The sequence below is a fragment of the Monodelphis domestica genome, chromosome 5 (assembly GCF_027887165.1).
Source record: "Monodelphis domestica isolate mMonDom1 chromosome 5, mMonDom1.pri, whole genome shotgun sequence".
Taxonomy (NCBI): Eukaryota; Metazoa; Chordata; class Mammalia; order Didelphimorphia; family Didelphidae; genus Monodelphis; species Monodelphis domestica.
In genome coordinates, this window is record NC_077231.1 from 96,010,765 (window position 1) to 96,028,302 (window position 17,538).

Here is a 17,538-nt window from a genome sequence, read left to right on the forward strand (position 1 = left end):
AGTTGGTGATCTGCACCGATTTAAAAAAATGTTCTCATCTAGAAGGTTCCCTGGACCCATGACAACATAGGTCAGAGAGGTCCCTACCTTTCTCCTGTCTAATAGCAAAACTAGCCTTATTTGCTACAGTAAAACGTTCAAAAACTTTATCGATACAGCAAAAAAGGAAGTTCTTTTTCCCCACTGTTTTCTCACAGGGTTGTTATGCTGAGAATGATGATTTCATGATTATGATAGTGGAGAATGAAATTAAAAGCATAAACACTAGTAAGAAAAGTTCTCTACTTGATGATAACATAATTTAGCTAGAAAACTCCAGAGAATTAGCAGAGAATTGATAAAAATAGATAAATTGATAAAAATAATAGAATCAGTAATGTAGTAAGAGATAAAATAAATTCACAAAACTAGATATTTCTACATTTCAAAAACAAAACCATAATATTCTCCATATAACATTATAATAACAAAACATAGAAAAACAATATGATAATAATAGAAAGGTAAGTACTGGCATATTGAGCCTCTGCCCCAAATAATAATTTGCCTTTGCATCCCAGCACCCAGTATAATGCCTGGCACCTAGTACTATTAAAGGATTAAATTGGTCTATGATCTCATCAGGCAGGGAGGTAGCAGAATGGATAGAGTACCAGCCTTGAAATCACAAAGACCACTTTACTAGCTGAATAATCCTGGGCAAGTCACTTCACCTCTCTGGACCTTGGTTGTCTCATCTGTAAAATGAGAGAATTGGACCTGATAACCTCAAAAGCCTCATTCCAGCTTTTTTTTTTTTTTTGCACTGTGTACATTTCAGCCACTATCCTGTATTTCTTTTCTCTGCTCTCATTTCCTCTTCTTCCTTTCATCCTCTTTCCCTCTTTTCTTCCTTCTTCTTTCTTCTACTTCTTCCTTCTACTCCTTCCTTTTTCTCCCTTTTCATTCTTCCACTTCTCCCCCTCCATCCTTATCCTCCTATTTTTTCCTCCTTCTTCCTCTTGTCTTCCTCCTCTCAGAAGGAGAAAAATGGCAGATGAAGAAACTGAGGCTTGGAGACATTATGATTTAGGACAGGTGTCCTCCAATTGTCCTTTCTTCTCTTTCCTTCCTCTCTTCCATTTTCTTCATACTTGTTTCTCTTTTCTCCCTTATTTTCTTTGCTCTTCTTCCCTTCCTTATTCTTTTCTTCTTTCTACTTTCTTCCTCTTCCTTCTACTCTTTACTCATCCTCCTTTAGTTTTATCTCAAATGTTCTATGTCACTCTTGTCCTTGTCTTCCAAAGTAAACACTGTTCAGGAAACTCTCACTAGTCCTAGTGTCACACTGAACTATCTGTTTGTCCTCCCTACTAAACTATCCCAAGCAACACTAGCTTAGAGAGGAAGACAACTGAAATTCAACTCAGTTCATCAAATAGTATTAAGTATTTTCTGTGTATAGAAAACTACTAGGTGTTAGGTAAAATACAAAGATAGAGAAGATAATTAAAAAATATATTTTTAAACCCTTTGCTTCTGTCTTAGAATCAACATTGTGTATTAGCTCCATGGCAGAAGAATGGTAAGGACTAGGTAATGGGGGCAAGTGACTTGCTCAGGGTCACATGGCTTGGAAGTTATCTATGGCTAGATTTGAACTTGGGACCTCCTGTCTCTAGGCTTGGCTCTATCCACTAAGAGAAGATAAATATAGGTAGTCTGTACCTTCATGGAACTTCTAGAGCAAGTTTTGGTTTTACTACTTCATGACATGATACATAATCCCTGCATAAATTACATTTTAAGCCTCAGTTTCCTTATTTGTCAAATAGAACAATTATACTTACACAATTTATTTCCTAAGTTTATTGGGAAGAAAGGGCTTTGTCAACCTTAAATTACTACTAAAATGTGAGCAATTTTTATTAGTCGGATAGTTTCCAGAAAAGATCATGATGCTGATAGAGATATTTGTAATTCAATATAATCCATGACATGTGTATGACAGAGTATAAAGTTTTTAAGGGGGAAATAGGCATGACCATCTCAAGGAAAAGAAAGGAGGTCTCTTGGAAGAGGTAGTGTGTAAGGGGGAAGTAGAGGGTAGATAGAAATTTAACATATTAGAGAGGGAGATTGTGGGAACTCCAAGTGTAGGGAAGAAAGTGATCAGGTGAGGTGGATGGGAATTGCAGATCAGAGGAGGGTTAGGGAGACTGAGCTAAGTCTGAAAAGGCTGGTAGCACCATACCAAAGAAGCTCTTAAATGATAAACAGAGGAGTTCATCCTTGAGTCAATGTAGGATGGCTCAGATTGAAGTCAAAGGCATGATCCAGCCACATTATTTTAGCAGTGGCCTACTATTAGCCATCTAGTATTGTATCATGGAGCTATGGACAATCAAAAGTGATCTGAAGTCTGGCTTTACCATCTCATTCCAGCCCTGGGTGCCCATATTACTGAGAAAGAGGCATCCTTTCTGCAAGGGTATCCTCCTTGCCAAGCCCCCCAATCTATTCTGTTTCTAGGAAATCAATTCACAGTGGCAGGAGGCTCCAACTGATCTCAAGCCTTTAAGAGAACAGAAGGCTGGCTGCCCAGAGTCATTGACAGAATGACAGTCACCAAACACAATGAGGATCGGCAGATGGAACCAATGCTATATATAAACAAAGGGGTGAGTCAGATTTCACAGCGTGATCTGCTCTGACTTCAGTCTCAGGTCCAGGTCTAAGGCAGGAGCCCACAGCTTTACTACCTACTTGCAGACCCCTGTTTTTTGTTTTTATTCTTCCTGGTGTGAGAAGGGCAACAGACAGGCAAAGAACAAAAGGAAGGTTGTCTTGCTCAAGACTCTCTAGCCACACATTTCATCAAGAAGAGGTCTGTTTACATTCCTAAAAATTCCTCTTTCCGGTTCAAAGGATTCTAAACCTAGACTTCAGAGATCATCTAGCCTCCCTCCCTCCCTCCTGATTTTTGACAGGAGGAAACTGAGGAATTCTTGTTTCAAGAATTCCAAGACATCTTCAGAGAGGCAACTGGGCATAAAATGGATAGAGTAGTGGAGTGTGGAAACAGGTGAACATGGGTGAAATTCCTACTTCAGGCATTTAGCAGCTTTATTCATGAGCAAGTCAGCAAACCCTTGGAGCTTGAGTTTCCCTCTTCTCTGTAAAATGGATACCTACTTTAAAGGGTAGCCACAAACAAAATACTTTGAAAACCTTAAAGTTTAGACAAGAGCCGTCTCCATCCTTTCAACAGGGACAGTTTCAAATGCCTTAAGCACCTTGGACACCCTCTTGGAAGCAGGAGGACTCAGGTCTAGCTAGAGATGGGAAGAGGTGGTACTCAGAGGTGACTTGTATGTGTATGCAAAGAAGACAGGAGTCAAGGCATGTAAGTAAGAGAGCATACCTGGGGTCAGCAGGAAATTGGAGTAAATGACAGGCCTTCTGGGAAATGTGTTCCAAAGCCTTTGGTGAAAAGCAGTGAGGAAATTATAGCCATAGATCACATCACTTGCGAGTCTGAAGAAAATTTTAAAAAGAAAATAGAACCCCAGGGGATAAGAATGAGCCCATATCCAAGGGCACTTGGAGAATTAGTTAGTTAGGGATTACCAGGGGACTTGATGCTCTGGTGTAAGGTTTCACCATCATCCAAGAATGGTTGTTTTAAGATCAATAGGGGAGTCTGAACATTGTTTTCAGTGAGGTATGACAGGACTTTCCCCCAGAATTGAAGGAGAACTACTGATCTTCATTCCCTCTGTTTGATCAGGAAGAAATAGATTGAGATTGCTTAAAATTTTGAGGAGTAAAGAAGAGTGAAAATAAGTGCTTGGTCAATTTCTCTAAAGGAAAAAGGTGGCTGTATGATGTATGGGGTTCTATTAAAGCCAAAGCAGGGTTAACAATGCTCAGTCATACTCTTACATAGATCCTGATAGCTGGGATGAAACTATATTTTTAGAGTGTGAGAGAAAGGGGAGTTTAAAGAGGATGTAATTGAGCCTGCAAGGACCATTATTTCCAAAGGGTTCTGTCCTTTTAAGCCACCACTTTGGGGTTATTCTGTCATAGGAAGAATCAAGCATCATGTCTACCATTTTGCCTAATGGAGCCCCAGATTTCTCATATGTTAAATTTGAGAAGAGGGGTGGAGAATTCATTCTGCCACAGAGCACCGAATGGGAGTTGTAATCCTGTTTGAATCACTGTGACATGTGACATTTGAAAAGCCACTTAATCCTCCCTGGGCCTCAGTTTCCTTAGCCATAAAATGAAGGGTTTAGACTAGATGACCTCTGAGATCTTTTCTAGTTCTAATCTATAATTCCAAATCAATAAACAAACATTTATTAAGCACCTACTATGCATCAGGAATAGAAGATACAAGTACAAAAAATGAAAGTCTTCACTGGTAAAAACTTGCATTCTCTTTTGGGAGAAACCATTAAACTCTTTGGGCCTCAGTTTCCTGATCTGTAAAATGCAGGGATTGAATTAAATGCCCTCAAGGGTCCCTTCTGGCTCTAGATCTCTGATCCCATGACCTATTACTTTCCTTCCTGCAACTGCCTCCCATTCTCCAGCACTCTGATATCTTTGTTCCCCCCCCCCTTCCTGACAGGTGTTTCTTAAGGCTTTTTAGTTGGCTAGAAACTGGCTCCACTCTGCTGTCATGCTGTTCCAAGGCTTTACTATTGTCAAACTGTGGTCTAAGCTAACAGTGTGCATATCTAGGATTGTCAGGCTTGAGAGAAGAACAATAACAGCAATAACAGAAACTACTAGGTTGAAAAACACTGCCCTCAGTCTCTGGCTGCTTATGGCCTGAGGGAGACTTGTTTCCATTTCCCTTATAGATCTGTGACTGGTCAACTCATCTCATTTCTTGAGCCTCAGTTTCCCTATCTATCTCTACCAATAATGGTAGCTTACATTTCTACAGAATTTTAAGTTTTGTGAAATCCCTTTGATCCTCATAATTCTATTAATAAGAAGCCTAAATGTATTTTTACATTTCAGGTTAAATGACTTGGCCCATGATGCACAGCCATTAAGTTGAATAGCAAAGGCTCTAGTCCATGTTCTCTGGCCCAAATCCAGTGATTTTGTTTTTTCAGTCAATCAGTAAGTATTTATTAAAGACCTCTTTTTTCAGTCAGTGCTAGGAATACAAAGATAAAAGTGAGACACTCTCTGCACCTAGTAAGTCTCTGTTCTGTTAGAATTAGTAACATTAATCCAGAAGGATGAAATAAGTAGGATGGAAGACATGGTTCCTATGATTCTTGGCAGTAACAACATTCGGTGAGCTTTTTTTTAATCAACCAAGCTTTAAATTAAAGACCTACTGTGTGTTAAGACATTGAGGTTCCGATATAAAGAATGAAAAAAAAAATCTCTGATCTCAAAGTTTTGATTCTCCTGGAGAAGACAGCAACTACATATATAAGTAGCAATAGAATACATATGGAGAAAATAAATACAAGGAAGCTTGGGAGGGAGAAAAAGAGGATACTGGTAGCTAGGACAGTGATGGGCAACCTTTTGAGCTTGATGTGTCAAAATTCGCCAAAAAACCAAGCATAACTCTGGTGGTGTCACTTCGAGAAAAAAACTCTCCTCAGCATGCGGCCCCATACTTCTCTGTATGTGGCCGTGTGTCATCGAAAATGGCTCTGGGTGTCATTGCTGACACGTGTGTCATAGGTTCACCATTATGGAGCTAGGAGATCAGGAAAAGCTTCAAATAGGAGTGGCGATTAAGGTGCATCTGGAAGGAAGTGAAGGATTCTTTGAGGCAGAGGTGGGGCATGGCAGGGAAGGGAGAGGTCCCAAAGCACTGAGATCAGGGATAGAGGACTACTACTCCAAGATCTCTGAATCTAAACCCAGTGGTCTTTGCATTAACCAATGGACAAGCATTTTTAAATCACTTCCTATGCTCCACCTAGAAGTGCAAGACATAAAACAAAAGTATGATGTTTTCTATATCTGGTTTCTGTCTTCAACTCTCAGTCCAGGTAAGGAGTTTTCAAAACACATCAATGAGCAATGTCTACAAGTGCAAATTCCCAGTATATCCCGCTTTCCCTCTCCTGCTCCCCTCATTACCACCTCCCCAATATTACAAATGTAGGTTTATTCCATAAACCATGAAGGCAGTGGAAGACTTATTCCATCATGACCAGATCTTCAATCCTATCTACTGGCCAAATCAGTTTCCAAGGCACACATACAATTGGAGGATTTAAATACTGGCATTAGTTAATAATAAAATGGGAGACAGGTATTGATGCCAGTCAGGCAGTCAGTCAATAAAGCAAGAAAGCTAGCCTGAGAGTCTGGCAGACGTGTCAGGTCTATGAAAGGAGAAGGCAGACCCCCTAAAGCAGGAGTAATGAATGGGAGCCATTATTCAGAATCATTTGCCTACAGGAAGATGGTAAAGGAAGAGAGATTTTTCATTCTTTGAAGGCAGTGGCATCATGGGCTGGAGATGCTCAGGTAAGCATTGCCATTGCAGGGGGTGAGATCAGCTGCCAAGATGAGTGTTAGGAAGTTAGGTAGCTCCTGAACCATCCATAGCGCTCACTGATGAATGCTCCCCCTGGAGCAGGCTGTCAGGAATCACAAATGGCTCATTGGAGAAACAGGTCCTCTGTATCCTCATAAAACACATTGTTTCTTAAAATCGATTTGCTTGTCAAGGCAAAGGGGTTCGTGGGAAGTGCAGCAGAGGAATGTAGCTGGGACACTGCCAGCCAGATATACAAAGTTACTCTCAGCAAAACCAAAGATCTATAACTAGGGTGGGGTGATTGGTCTTTTGTCCTGGGATGTAGATATCTAAGGAAGCCACTTCCTTCTGTCAGGAGGTATTTAGGGCCATGATCAGTAATCCAGGGTTAGATTAGAATGCAACAAGATACTTGTGGACCATGAAGTAGAATAAAAACAATTAAAGATAAGATTTTAAAGGACATAATATAGGCAAAATGCTTTCCCCTCTTACCTCCACATTCTTTGTGATTGGAGAAGGGAAAGGCAAATTACTCTGGTATTTTTGCCAACAACAACAAAACCTTCATGTTACTTTTAGAGCTATTTTGCTTGTCTGCAATATTATCTGGTCTCTCCTGTTATTTTCTCATTCTTTTTGAGAGGGGGATGTGAATCTTAAAATTTCTCAGACTTGTGAATCTTAAAAATTCTCAGGCTCTACCTTAGAACATTTGGTTAGGACCATTCCCCATTTTAAAACAATGAAGGGATTTTGGTCAGGAATGTGGGAACTCTAACATTACTCTACCCATACTTAGGCATACTTTAGGGGAAGATAAAGTTATAAACTCCTGATTGAACAGTGAAAAGTCCCCAACCCATACTTAAAGTGATGCAAGAACCCTTAAGCTAGGTCTATTTTTAGATCTAATACAAAAGGGTGCTAAGTACCTATGAAGATCAAATTAATCAGGCAACTTGCAAAGGACAAGATTAGTCTACTCAGGTGTGAATTACTCAAAAGTTTTAGTCTACTCAGGTGTGAGTTAAGAATGGTCAGTCCTTTGGAAAACATCTACTGTGATTGGTAAACATAGAAATTTAGGAGAGGTGACATAGGAGAAAATTTTCTTTTAAAGGAAGGGGTTTAGGCCTCTGAAAAAATTCATCTTTGGTGCTGAATTGGAGGTCAGGAAACAGAGTAGGATGCTGGGGCTCTTTCTCTTGGTGGCTGAACTTAGTTCAGCTTCCTGAGCTAAACTGGAGGTCTCTCTGAACACTAGAGCTTGCTTGGAACAAAATCTTGTGGTGAGTGATTAAAAACTGACTAATCTCTCTTAAAGCTCAGGTCTAGGTCAATGGCCTAGGCCCTTTCCCCATTATTTCCTCTTACTCTCTCTCTCTCCCTTTCTTTAATTCCTTTATTTGTATTAGTTAAAATTTCCATAAAACCCAGCTGACTTGGGTATACTTAATATTTGGGAATTTTCCCATGGCGACTACTTTTTTATTTAAAACCACATTTTTCGTGGTCACAGTTTAAGGCAACCACTCTTTTGTCTGTAACAGGGAGGGGAATAATCCTATCCCATTTCCCCTCTTCTTCCCATCTCCCTATTTCACTGGAAAAAGAAAAGAACACAACTCTTGTAACAAATATGTATATAGGTACTCAACCATGATGAATCCTTGCCTTGGCCATGTCCAAAAATTTGTGCATCTATCATGAATCTATCATCTGTCAGGCAGAAAGCAGATAGCATGATTCCTCACCATCCCTTTGAAACATTTGTTGGTCATTGCATTGATCAGAATTATTAATTTTAATATCAGTGTTTTTTCAAAAGAAATAACCCTAATTAGCCAAAAGGAAGAGGATTATTTTGTTGAATGTTGCTGGCCTTTGAACACACTCTCGTGAAGCTTCCAAATAATGTAAAAAAAGCTCTCATCTGCTCTTCAGTGAGATTCCTATGGCAGAGAAGAAGTCATCTCTGAGAGGACTACTGTTGAATAATAATAATAATAATAATAATAATAATAATAATAAAAACACAGAGAGCAGTGAAAGGTAGTTTCTTCTTCATATTTTTTTTCTAGAGTCAAAATGGCAGAAGGGGTCATCGCATCTACCTCAAGGTGTCAAGCTTCAGGTCTGAAAAAGTTCTGGCTTTTAACAAGAAGTAGATGCCAGCCAAGACTCTCTGTCATGGAAATAGGTACAAGATTGGGTGTCGATGGCTTCTTACTTCCTGGACCCAAACCCAGAGCTGAGAAAATTCTGTGTAGGGAGAAAAACTGTACTGGGTAACACAACTGTTCTATATTTTAGCAAAGACATCTCTTTATATTATCCTTCACCTAGAATCCTTAATTTGGTCACACTGTTTTTCTGCCTCACTTTCTCCACTCCCTGTCCATAAGGACCAAATTCCTTAATTTCAACAGAAGTTCAGATATATGTGGAGCTTAGTCAACTCTCATAATCCAGGGTGTAAGTGTTTTCTGGGGCTAAGGAAGTTGTGTATACAGTTACTTCGGCTTAGGGACATCTAGATACTTCTTCAAGAAAGCAGGCATAAGCAAACCAGCTGAAGTTATGCTGCATCTGAAATGCTCTTAAGTCAGTAGCTCAGAATGATCCCCTCTTTCTATAGAGCTCTAATTGGGAGTAATTGGGCTTTTCTGAAGCTACCAGGCAATGTATCTACATCACCATTATAGCTAATATTTATGTAGCCCCTACTATGTGCCAGGCATAAGTGCTTTACAAATATTATTTCACTAGGTTATCATAACACTAGAAGGTAGATGGTATACTTAATAAATCACTTATACTAAGTAAATCACTTAACCTTTGTCTCAGTTTCCTAAACTGTAGAAGATAGGTGTCTGAGACTGGATTTGAACTCAGGTCTTCCTGACTCTAGACCCAGCATTCTATCCACTGTACCACTGTATCACTCTGTCTTCCAGAGTATGGGGGTTAAGTTAATTTAGTCTTCTATCTGACTCAACATCCCATCTCAGAGATGTGAGATGCCAGATATCAATAACAAAGAGAATCTACAGAACAAATAGAGGTTTGGATCTTGGGAGAAAAAAGCCCTGAGTGAATGTTAACTTCTTTTCCCTCTATTTCTACTTCTTGCTTTTAGGGGCTGGAGATTTTTATGAGAATTTCCAATTAAACAAAAAAAAATCAGGCCTCGAAGAAACTTAAGCAGTTTTGTTCTTTGCAAGAGCTCCAGACAATCCATGGAGGGGTGAGTTTCTCAGAATTCAGTCATGTCTGTAAAGAGTATTCCTATTTCTTTAAGAACTGGGCCAAATTTAGCCATGGAATGAGTTCAATTCTATTTTGTCTTCCCTTTTTCCCTTCTTTGCCTTCCCAACCTATGGCTGTGTTCAAAGAGAGCAGAGAATGTCTTGTTTTTGTATTTATATCACCATTGCTTAGCAGGTTGCTTAGCTTATAGTAAATCCTTAAATACTCCATTCATTCATCCCAAAACTTAGGTTTGGAAGTGGAGATGATACCTTAATTCCCCAATTCCCCACCCATAACTCCCCAGGATCCCTGAGAAGTTGGAGATAATCTTTAATATATAGATCAGAGATAGGGCAATGGGATTTCTCAGTGGTTAGGAAAGCCAGGCCTTGAAATAGGAGGTCCTGGGTTCAAATTTGACCTCAGATACTTCCTAGCTATGTGAACCTGGGCAAGTCACTTAATCCCAATTGCTTATCCTTTATCACTTTTCTGCCTTGGAACCAATACTTAGTATTGATCCCAAGATGGAAGAGAAGAGTTTTTAATTATATAGCTATATATATATATATATCTTCAGGTAGATAGATGTAGATATATACTTATATCCTCTCTATATATGCTTATGTGTGTGCATATATATTTTCTTTTTTCCTGTGCAAAAGGAAAAAGCTGAGAAGTCATGTTTGGTGTTGCTACTCTGCCCTAAACAAACAAAACTGAAATGGATATAGACTTGGAGATTTATGGCATCCCCTGGCTCTAGCTACACGAGGTCTTGGTCAGCTGCACAGAATATTCATCAGAAAAGCTCCACTGGCCACAGATGCTTGGTGCATGGATTTCTTCCCCCCTGTTTCTCTCTTGGTGGGATGATTTACCACAGAATTACTCATCTGGAGAGGCATGTCCCTCCAAATGCAGGAATTGCCAGGAGTCAGAGAACAATAAAAATAATTAATATTTACAAAGCATCTTAACGTTTGCAAAGTGGTTTTACATATTGAATCATTTGATCAATTCTTCAACTCAATTCTGTTTCTTTTAAGGCAAATTTTTCTAATTCAGAAAAAATATCACTAATGCAGATCATGGACTTTGTTTAAGTTCCAATGTCACATGAAGCCTTTCCTGACAGATGGATAGATTATAGATAACATACAAAGGATAAATGAAAATCCAGACAGATAAATAATAGACAAATAGATGATGGGCAAGTGGGAGATTAATACATATACATATGATGAATACAGAGATGACAGATAGATGATAGAGTGAATGACTGAGCATTTATTAAGCTCTTGCTATCAATCAGGAACTATGCTAATTGCAACAGATACAAATATAAGCAAACAAGAGAGTTTCTGTCTTCAAGAAGCTTCCATTTTAAAGGAGAGCTAGAAAAGGAAGGAAAGAGGAAAGCATGCTAATGGAAAGACTAGGTCTCCTTTTCTCAGAGCCTTGGGTTCCAGGGGTCAGACTGGTCTAAGATTCTGGTTGAGGAAAAATGAGGATGATGATATAGCATGGCTTAGAAATGGTGTCCAGGAAGAAATATAGAGGCTGGATACTGGGTAAAATGTGGCAAATCTCCTCCATGAGAGCTCACACACTCAGGAGTAGAGCCCAAGATTGTATATGATAGAGAGATGGTGAGGATGGTGGTCAGAGGGTAAGTAGCATGGTGAGAAGATGGCAGACAGGTCATCTCCCTTCTTGGTGGCCATCTCTTCTTTCCCAAATTGCTCTAAATTTGGATCTATTTTATAAATACACACATACACACATGTATGTATATATATATATATGTACATATATATGCACATACTATACATGTCAGAGATGGAACTTTTTTTGTCAATTTACCTATGACTGTGCTTTCTAAAATGTAAGCTCCATGAGACCAGGGACTATTTTCACTTTTGTCTTTGAACACTCAGTGCCTAACATACTACTTGGCACATAGTGGGCACTTTATAAATACTTACTAAATGAAGGTGATTTCCAAACCCCATGGCAAAGTCAAAAAGCCCCATTGTAACATTGTTTGGCTAATCACCCAATTATACCTGTTATAAAATATTTTCTGTGAAATTAATTGTCCCTGTAACATCATTTCCCCTAAAGCTATGTTTTGTTCAGGGACCAATTAATGATGTTAGGCAGAGCACATCTGTGCTTACCAAGGGCACTGCTGTATGACAAAAACTATAAAAGAAATATAAGATTTGGCTTCCTTTCCCAGTCCACTTGGGGAGATAGGATCCTTCCATTTGAAAAGTAAAATAAAAATATACAATCATACATGGAATGCCACAAGGCAATATTAGTAATGATTAGCCTAGACTAAGAATTCTAGGAGCTCCAAAAATCAAGAGGCCATTAAAAGGCTATGTTAGGAAGGCTTCATGAAGGAGATGGGTCTTTAGCTATGCCTCATCAGATAGGTAAGATAGATAAGAAGGGGATGGCATTCTAAGCAGAGGGGAATGGCATTATCAAAGGTACAGAAGTGGGACTGTTCCTAGTATTTAGTTCAACACATATTTTACTAAATATCAATTGTATGCAATTCAATTCTAATAATGTCTAGATACAAAGATAAATCCAAATCACTTCCTGCCCTCAAGGAACTTACATTCTGCTAGAGGTAGGTGTGAGAGTTTAAATTTAGGTTTTAAGCTAAATATGAGAGTTATGAAGTAATACTGCGGTCACTGATTTTAAAATATTAGAGCTTAAGTAAAAATGACTTTTAGCAACTTCATTTACAAAGAGGTGGAAAGAGTAAAAGTATAAATGTAAATAAAGAGATAGATTCCTAACAAGTCTACCAGCCTTTCTCTAGTGAAGTCCTGCTGAGCTCTGGCAGGGGCTTCCCCAAGACTCTGTCTCCATGTGGATATCCTGGTAATCCTCATTCAGAAGTCTCAGTGGTATCTTCAGCCAGGGTTCCACCAGTGCAGCTTCCTCCAAAGCCAAGGTAGGAATCTCAGCCACTCACCCAGCAAATTGATGCAGGATCCAGGAAAAAAAATTCTCCTTCAAGCCAGGACAGGGATATATGGAATCAATCTCTCCAAATGCCAGGAAAGGAATGAATGCTAGACCATGCTGGTCTCTTCTTTTATGCTTCTTTTTCCATGTCACTCCCTGCCACTTCCCCTTCTTCACAAAAACCAATGGCAGCCTTTCAATTTGCCTAGCACTGCACAAGGAGGGGTGGGGTGGGCAGTGAAGTGTGAGCTTACTCTAGTAAGTGACTCCTGAACTCTGATACTTAATGGTAAGTAGGGGCACTTTAAGTTCTTCATTTGATTAGCTAAAAATAGACAAGGGGAAAGTTAATCCTATCTTCATATAGGGGATACAACATATGTACAAACAGGAAAATACAAAGGAAGAAAGGAAGAAAAAAAGCAATTTAGGAAGGGAAAGAGTGCTTACCCAGAATGATGGTTTACATATAATATACATGCATAATTATATATATATATATATATATATATATATACATACATACATACATACATACATATATAACAATAGTACCTGGCACCTAGATAGTATTTTATGATTTTAAGGCACTTTATTGATTTTTATAATAATATTAGCAAATGTTTATATGGTACCTAAAAATTTGTAAATTATTTTACAAATATTTTTATCCTCAAAACAACCCTGGGATTCCTTTCTCAGGTGAGAAAACTAAGGCAGAGACAAAGTTACTTGCTCAGGGTTACAGAGCTACTAAGGTTCTGAGATGATCTTTGATCTCAGTTCTTCCTTATTCCAAGTACAATGCCCTTTTGTTTCCCTTGATGCTTCTGAGGCAACAATAAGCATCTCATGATGTCATTGTCACCTCAATAAGTTAAATAAATGAGGCAGATAGAAGTTAAATGACTTGCTCAGGGTCTCACAGCTATCAATGCTCAAGGCAGAATTTAAACTTAGGTCTCACTGACTCCACATTCAGTATGCCATCTATTATACCATCGAGGTGACCCAGATAGGTAGGAACCAGGCTGCAGAGGACTTTAAGTGCCAGGCTGAGAATTTTACATTTTATTCAAGACCTGGAGGCGATCAGGACCTACTAAAAATGTTTGAGGTGACAGCCACATGGTCAGATTTGCATTTCAGGAATCTTAATTTGACAGCTGTGTAGAGGATGACTAGGAGAGGGCAAAGTCTAGAGTCAGGGAGACCAAGTTGTAGTCTAATGAAATACTTGTGTCAATAATTTATTAGGGCTTAATTGATTTAATCGTGTGAGTGGAGAGAATGTGAAAAAATAAATAAGTCATCTGGAGCTAAGCCTTGATTGAGAGGAGCATGGAAGATGCGATTGGAGAAGTAGGTTCTTAGTCCAAGTTCCAGTAAGGGACCAAAGACTTCATGAAAATGAATTGGATTTAAGTGAAGGTGAGTTGGACAAAATTATTGGTTTCACTTTTCAAATCATTGAAGCTCAGTGGCAATATAAAAGTCAAGATGACTGGTGATGGTTCTGGATGCAATGGATGACCTTGGCTTCTTTGTCAAGCTTGTCTAGCTAAGCTTTAAGTATTCCATAGTACCTCCTCCCACCAGCTTTGAGTCTAGAGTCAGGAACACCTGAGTTCGAATCCACTCTTACACACCCACTAGCTATGTGATCCTGTGGCAAGATACTTAAGCCTATCATGAATGGGGAGTCATTAAAGGCTTTGGAGCAAGTGAGTGGCTGTTGCAAAGTAATCAATAAACACTGAGTAGTGCTTTACTGTGTGCCAAGCACTATGTCAAGTAGGACACAAAGATAGGCCAAAAGAGAATTTTAAGTGATGTATCTATACTTAATCAATCTCCAATGGTAATAGGCTTAAGGTATTTATTTTTTTTAACCTTGGTCTTTAACAAAAATTCTTTTTGGGTGCTGTCTTAGGCATTGACTTGACTGTAAAAGCAACTTCCCTCAATTTAAAAACTAGAAATCTCCAACTAACTGATTTGAAAATTTGGTGCCAGTTGGGCAAATATTTTCAATATTTTAATCATGTGGAAATAAAATGAGTTGATGATTGGCCAAGACCCTACATTTGCCTCTATTCCAAAAATAGATTTACAGATCCAAAAATTGTCATAGCCAGAAGCATTGCTTATGCTTCTATTCAACATCCCTGTCCTTTGATAGATGAAGAACCTGTCTCTTGGGGAGGTCTCATGACCTCAAGTCACACAGCCAATTGAAGGACCTCAGAGATTATCTACCACAACCATTTTCTGATGTTATATAGAGCAAATTAGGGTAAAAAGTACAATTTATAGTCAGATTTATATATTAAATTCTTAGAGAGGTTTCATAAATTTGAGAGGGATCCAGATAATTTTGTCTATAAAGATAGGAAGAACTGAAGGGAAATTTATTTATCTTAAACCCTTACATTCCATCTTAGAATCAATACTCTTCTTCCATTAGTTTTTTCCCATTTGAATTAGTTTATTTAATCAATTTAGAACATTATTCCTTGGTTACAGTAATCACATTATTTCCCTCCCTCCCCTCCACCCACCCTTCCCACAGCCAATGTGCAATTTCATTGAGTATTACATGTGTCCTTGATCAGAACCCATTTCCATGTTGTTGTTTACACTAGGGTGATCATTTAGAGTCTACACCCCCAACCATATCCCTTAGATCCATTTATTCATGCAGTTGTTTTTCTTCTGTGTTTTTATTCCCACAGTGTTTCCTCTGGATGTGGATAGTGGTTTTTCTTATAGGTTCCTCCAAGTTGTTCAGGATCATTGCATTGCCACTAATGGAGAAGTTCATTACATTTGATTGTACCACAGTGTATCAGTCTCTGTGCACAATGTTCTCCTGGTTCTGCTCCTCTCACTCTGCATCAATTCCTGGAGGTTGTTCCAGTCCACATGGAATTCCTCCAGTTCATTATTCCTTTGAGCATAATAGTATTCCATTACCAACATATACCACAATTTGTTCAGCCATTCCCCATATGCCTCCTCCTCTTGTTCAGTTTGGGCCCTGTATCAAAGAAAGGTAGCAATTGTAAATGATTGGCAGGACTTTGAATCTCATGACCCTACTGGGTCAAGGTTCCACACAGTTGAGGAGGGTTTTTTTTCCAACTGCCATTCTCTCTTTGGAGGAGCAGGAGAAGGAGTAAGATGTGGCTGAAAAGATCCTGATCATTCATCAACAACTGGCCTTTGAGGATCTCAGCTGGGGTGAGAAAGTATATCTCGTCAGCCTGCTGGACAGCCTGACTGGAGAAAGACCTCTACCCTGCTGGGAGCATATGTGAACATCAATTAGAATTCCTGGTTCATCAAGGACTCGTATGTGTGAGATTCTGTTACCCTGATAGTCTTAACTTTAAGAAGCTTAATTATTTTAGATTTTAGGATAGGTATTAGAGGGTTGAATATTTGGGATAAGTGTTAGCAGTTACCTTTCCCTTCCTTCTATTCCCAAACCCTTCATCATTTTTCCTCTTAACGAAATCAATATTTTTGTATGTTTCCCTCTGTATTACTATCTTTCCCTTCACCCAATTAATGTATTGTAATTATTAAAATATACCTTATCGCTTCATGTCTGAACTACTGCGACAGTCCACTGTTTGGTATCCCTGCCATAAGCTTCTCCCTACTCCAGTCCATCCTTCCCTCAGCTGACAAAGTAATCTTCCCCAAGCTCACATCTGACCATGTTGACCATTTCTTTTCAAGAAATTCCAATGGCTCCTGATCAGCTCCATGATGAAATATAAAAACCTTCGTTTGACATTCAAATTCCTTCATAACTTGGTCTGCCCACTATTTTTCCAGTCTTCTTATATCTTCTTACATTCCATACCCTACTGGGTGATTCAATGTTACTGGACTCCTCGGGAAACATTCCATCTTCTGTTTTTGTCCATTTGCATTGGCTAATCCCCCTACTCTTCCCTCCTTATTTTTCTCTTGTAACTTCCCTGGTTTCCTTCAAATTTCAGCTAAAATCCCATTTTAAAAAAGAAGACCTTCCTAACCTCCTTTAATTCTAGTGCCTCCTGTTAGCTATCTCCAATTTTTCCTATATATGACTTGTTACATATTTGTTTTTATATTGACTTATCAATTAGACTATAACTCCTCGAGGACAAGGGTAGTCTTTTATCTTTCTTTGTGTCTCCAAAAGCTTAACACAGTGCCTGGCAAATAGCATTGTTGATGTTGAGCTGTCTTCAGTGGTGGCTGACTCTTTGGGGCCCCATTTGGGATTTTCTTGGCAAAGATACTGGAGTGGTCTGTCATTTCCTTCACCAGCTCATTTTACAAATGAACTAACTGAAGTAAACAGGGCTAGCTAGATCTAACAGGATTAAGGGACTTGCCCAGAGTTACACAGCTAGTACATGTTTGAGTTCAGATGTGAACTCAAGGAAATTGAGTCTTCCCGACTCCAGGCTCAGCACTCTATCCAATGAGCCACTAGCTGGATTGGCATATAGTAGATACTTAAATGTTTATTTACTGACAAAATGCTTATGTCTTGACATTCAGGGCTTTCTACAATTACCACTAGCCTAAATTTCCAGTTCCATCTCATTTTTAGTTCTCTCCACCAAACTATTCTATTCATCTTGTTCCCAAATGCCTATACTTCCTTGCCTCCATGACTCTGCTCATATTCTTTCCTATTCCCTTTCCCCATCTAGCTATTGAATTTCAACCCATCCCTTAAAGTACAACTATATCATATCAAATAT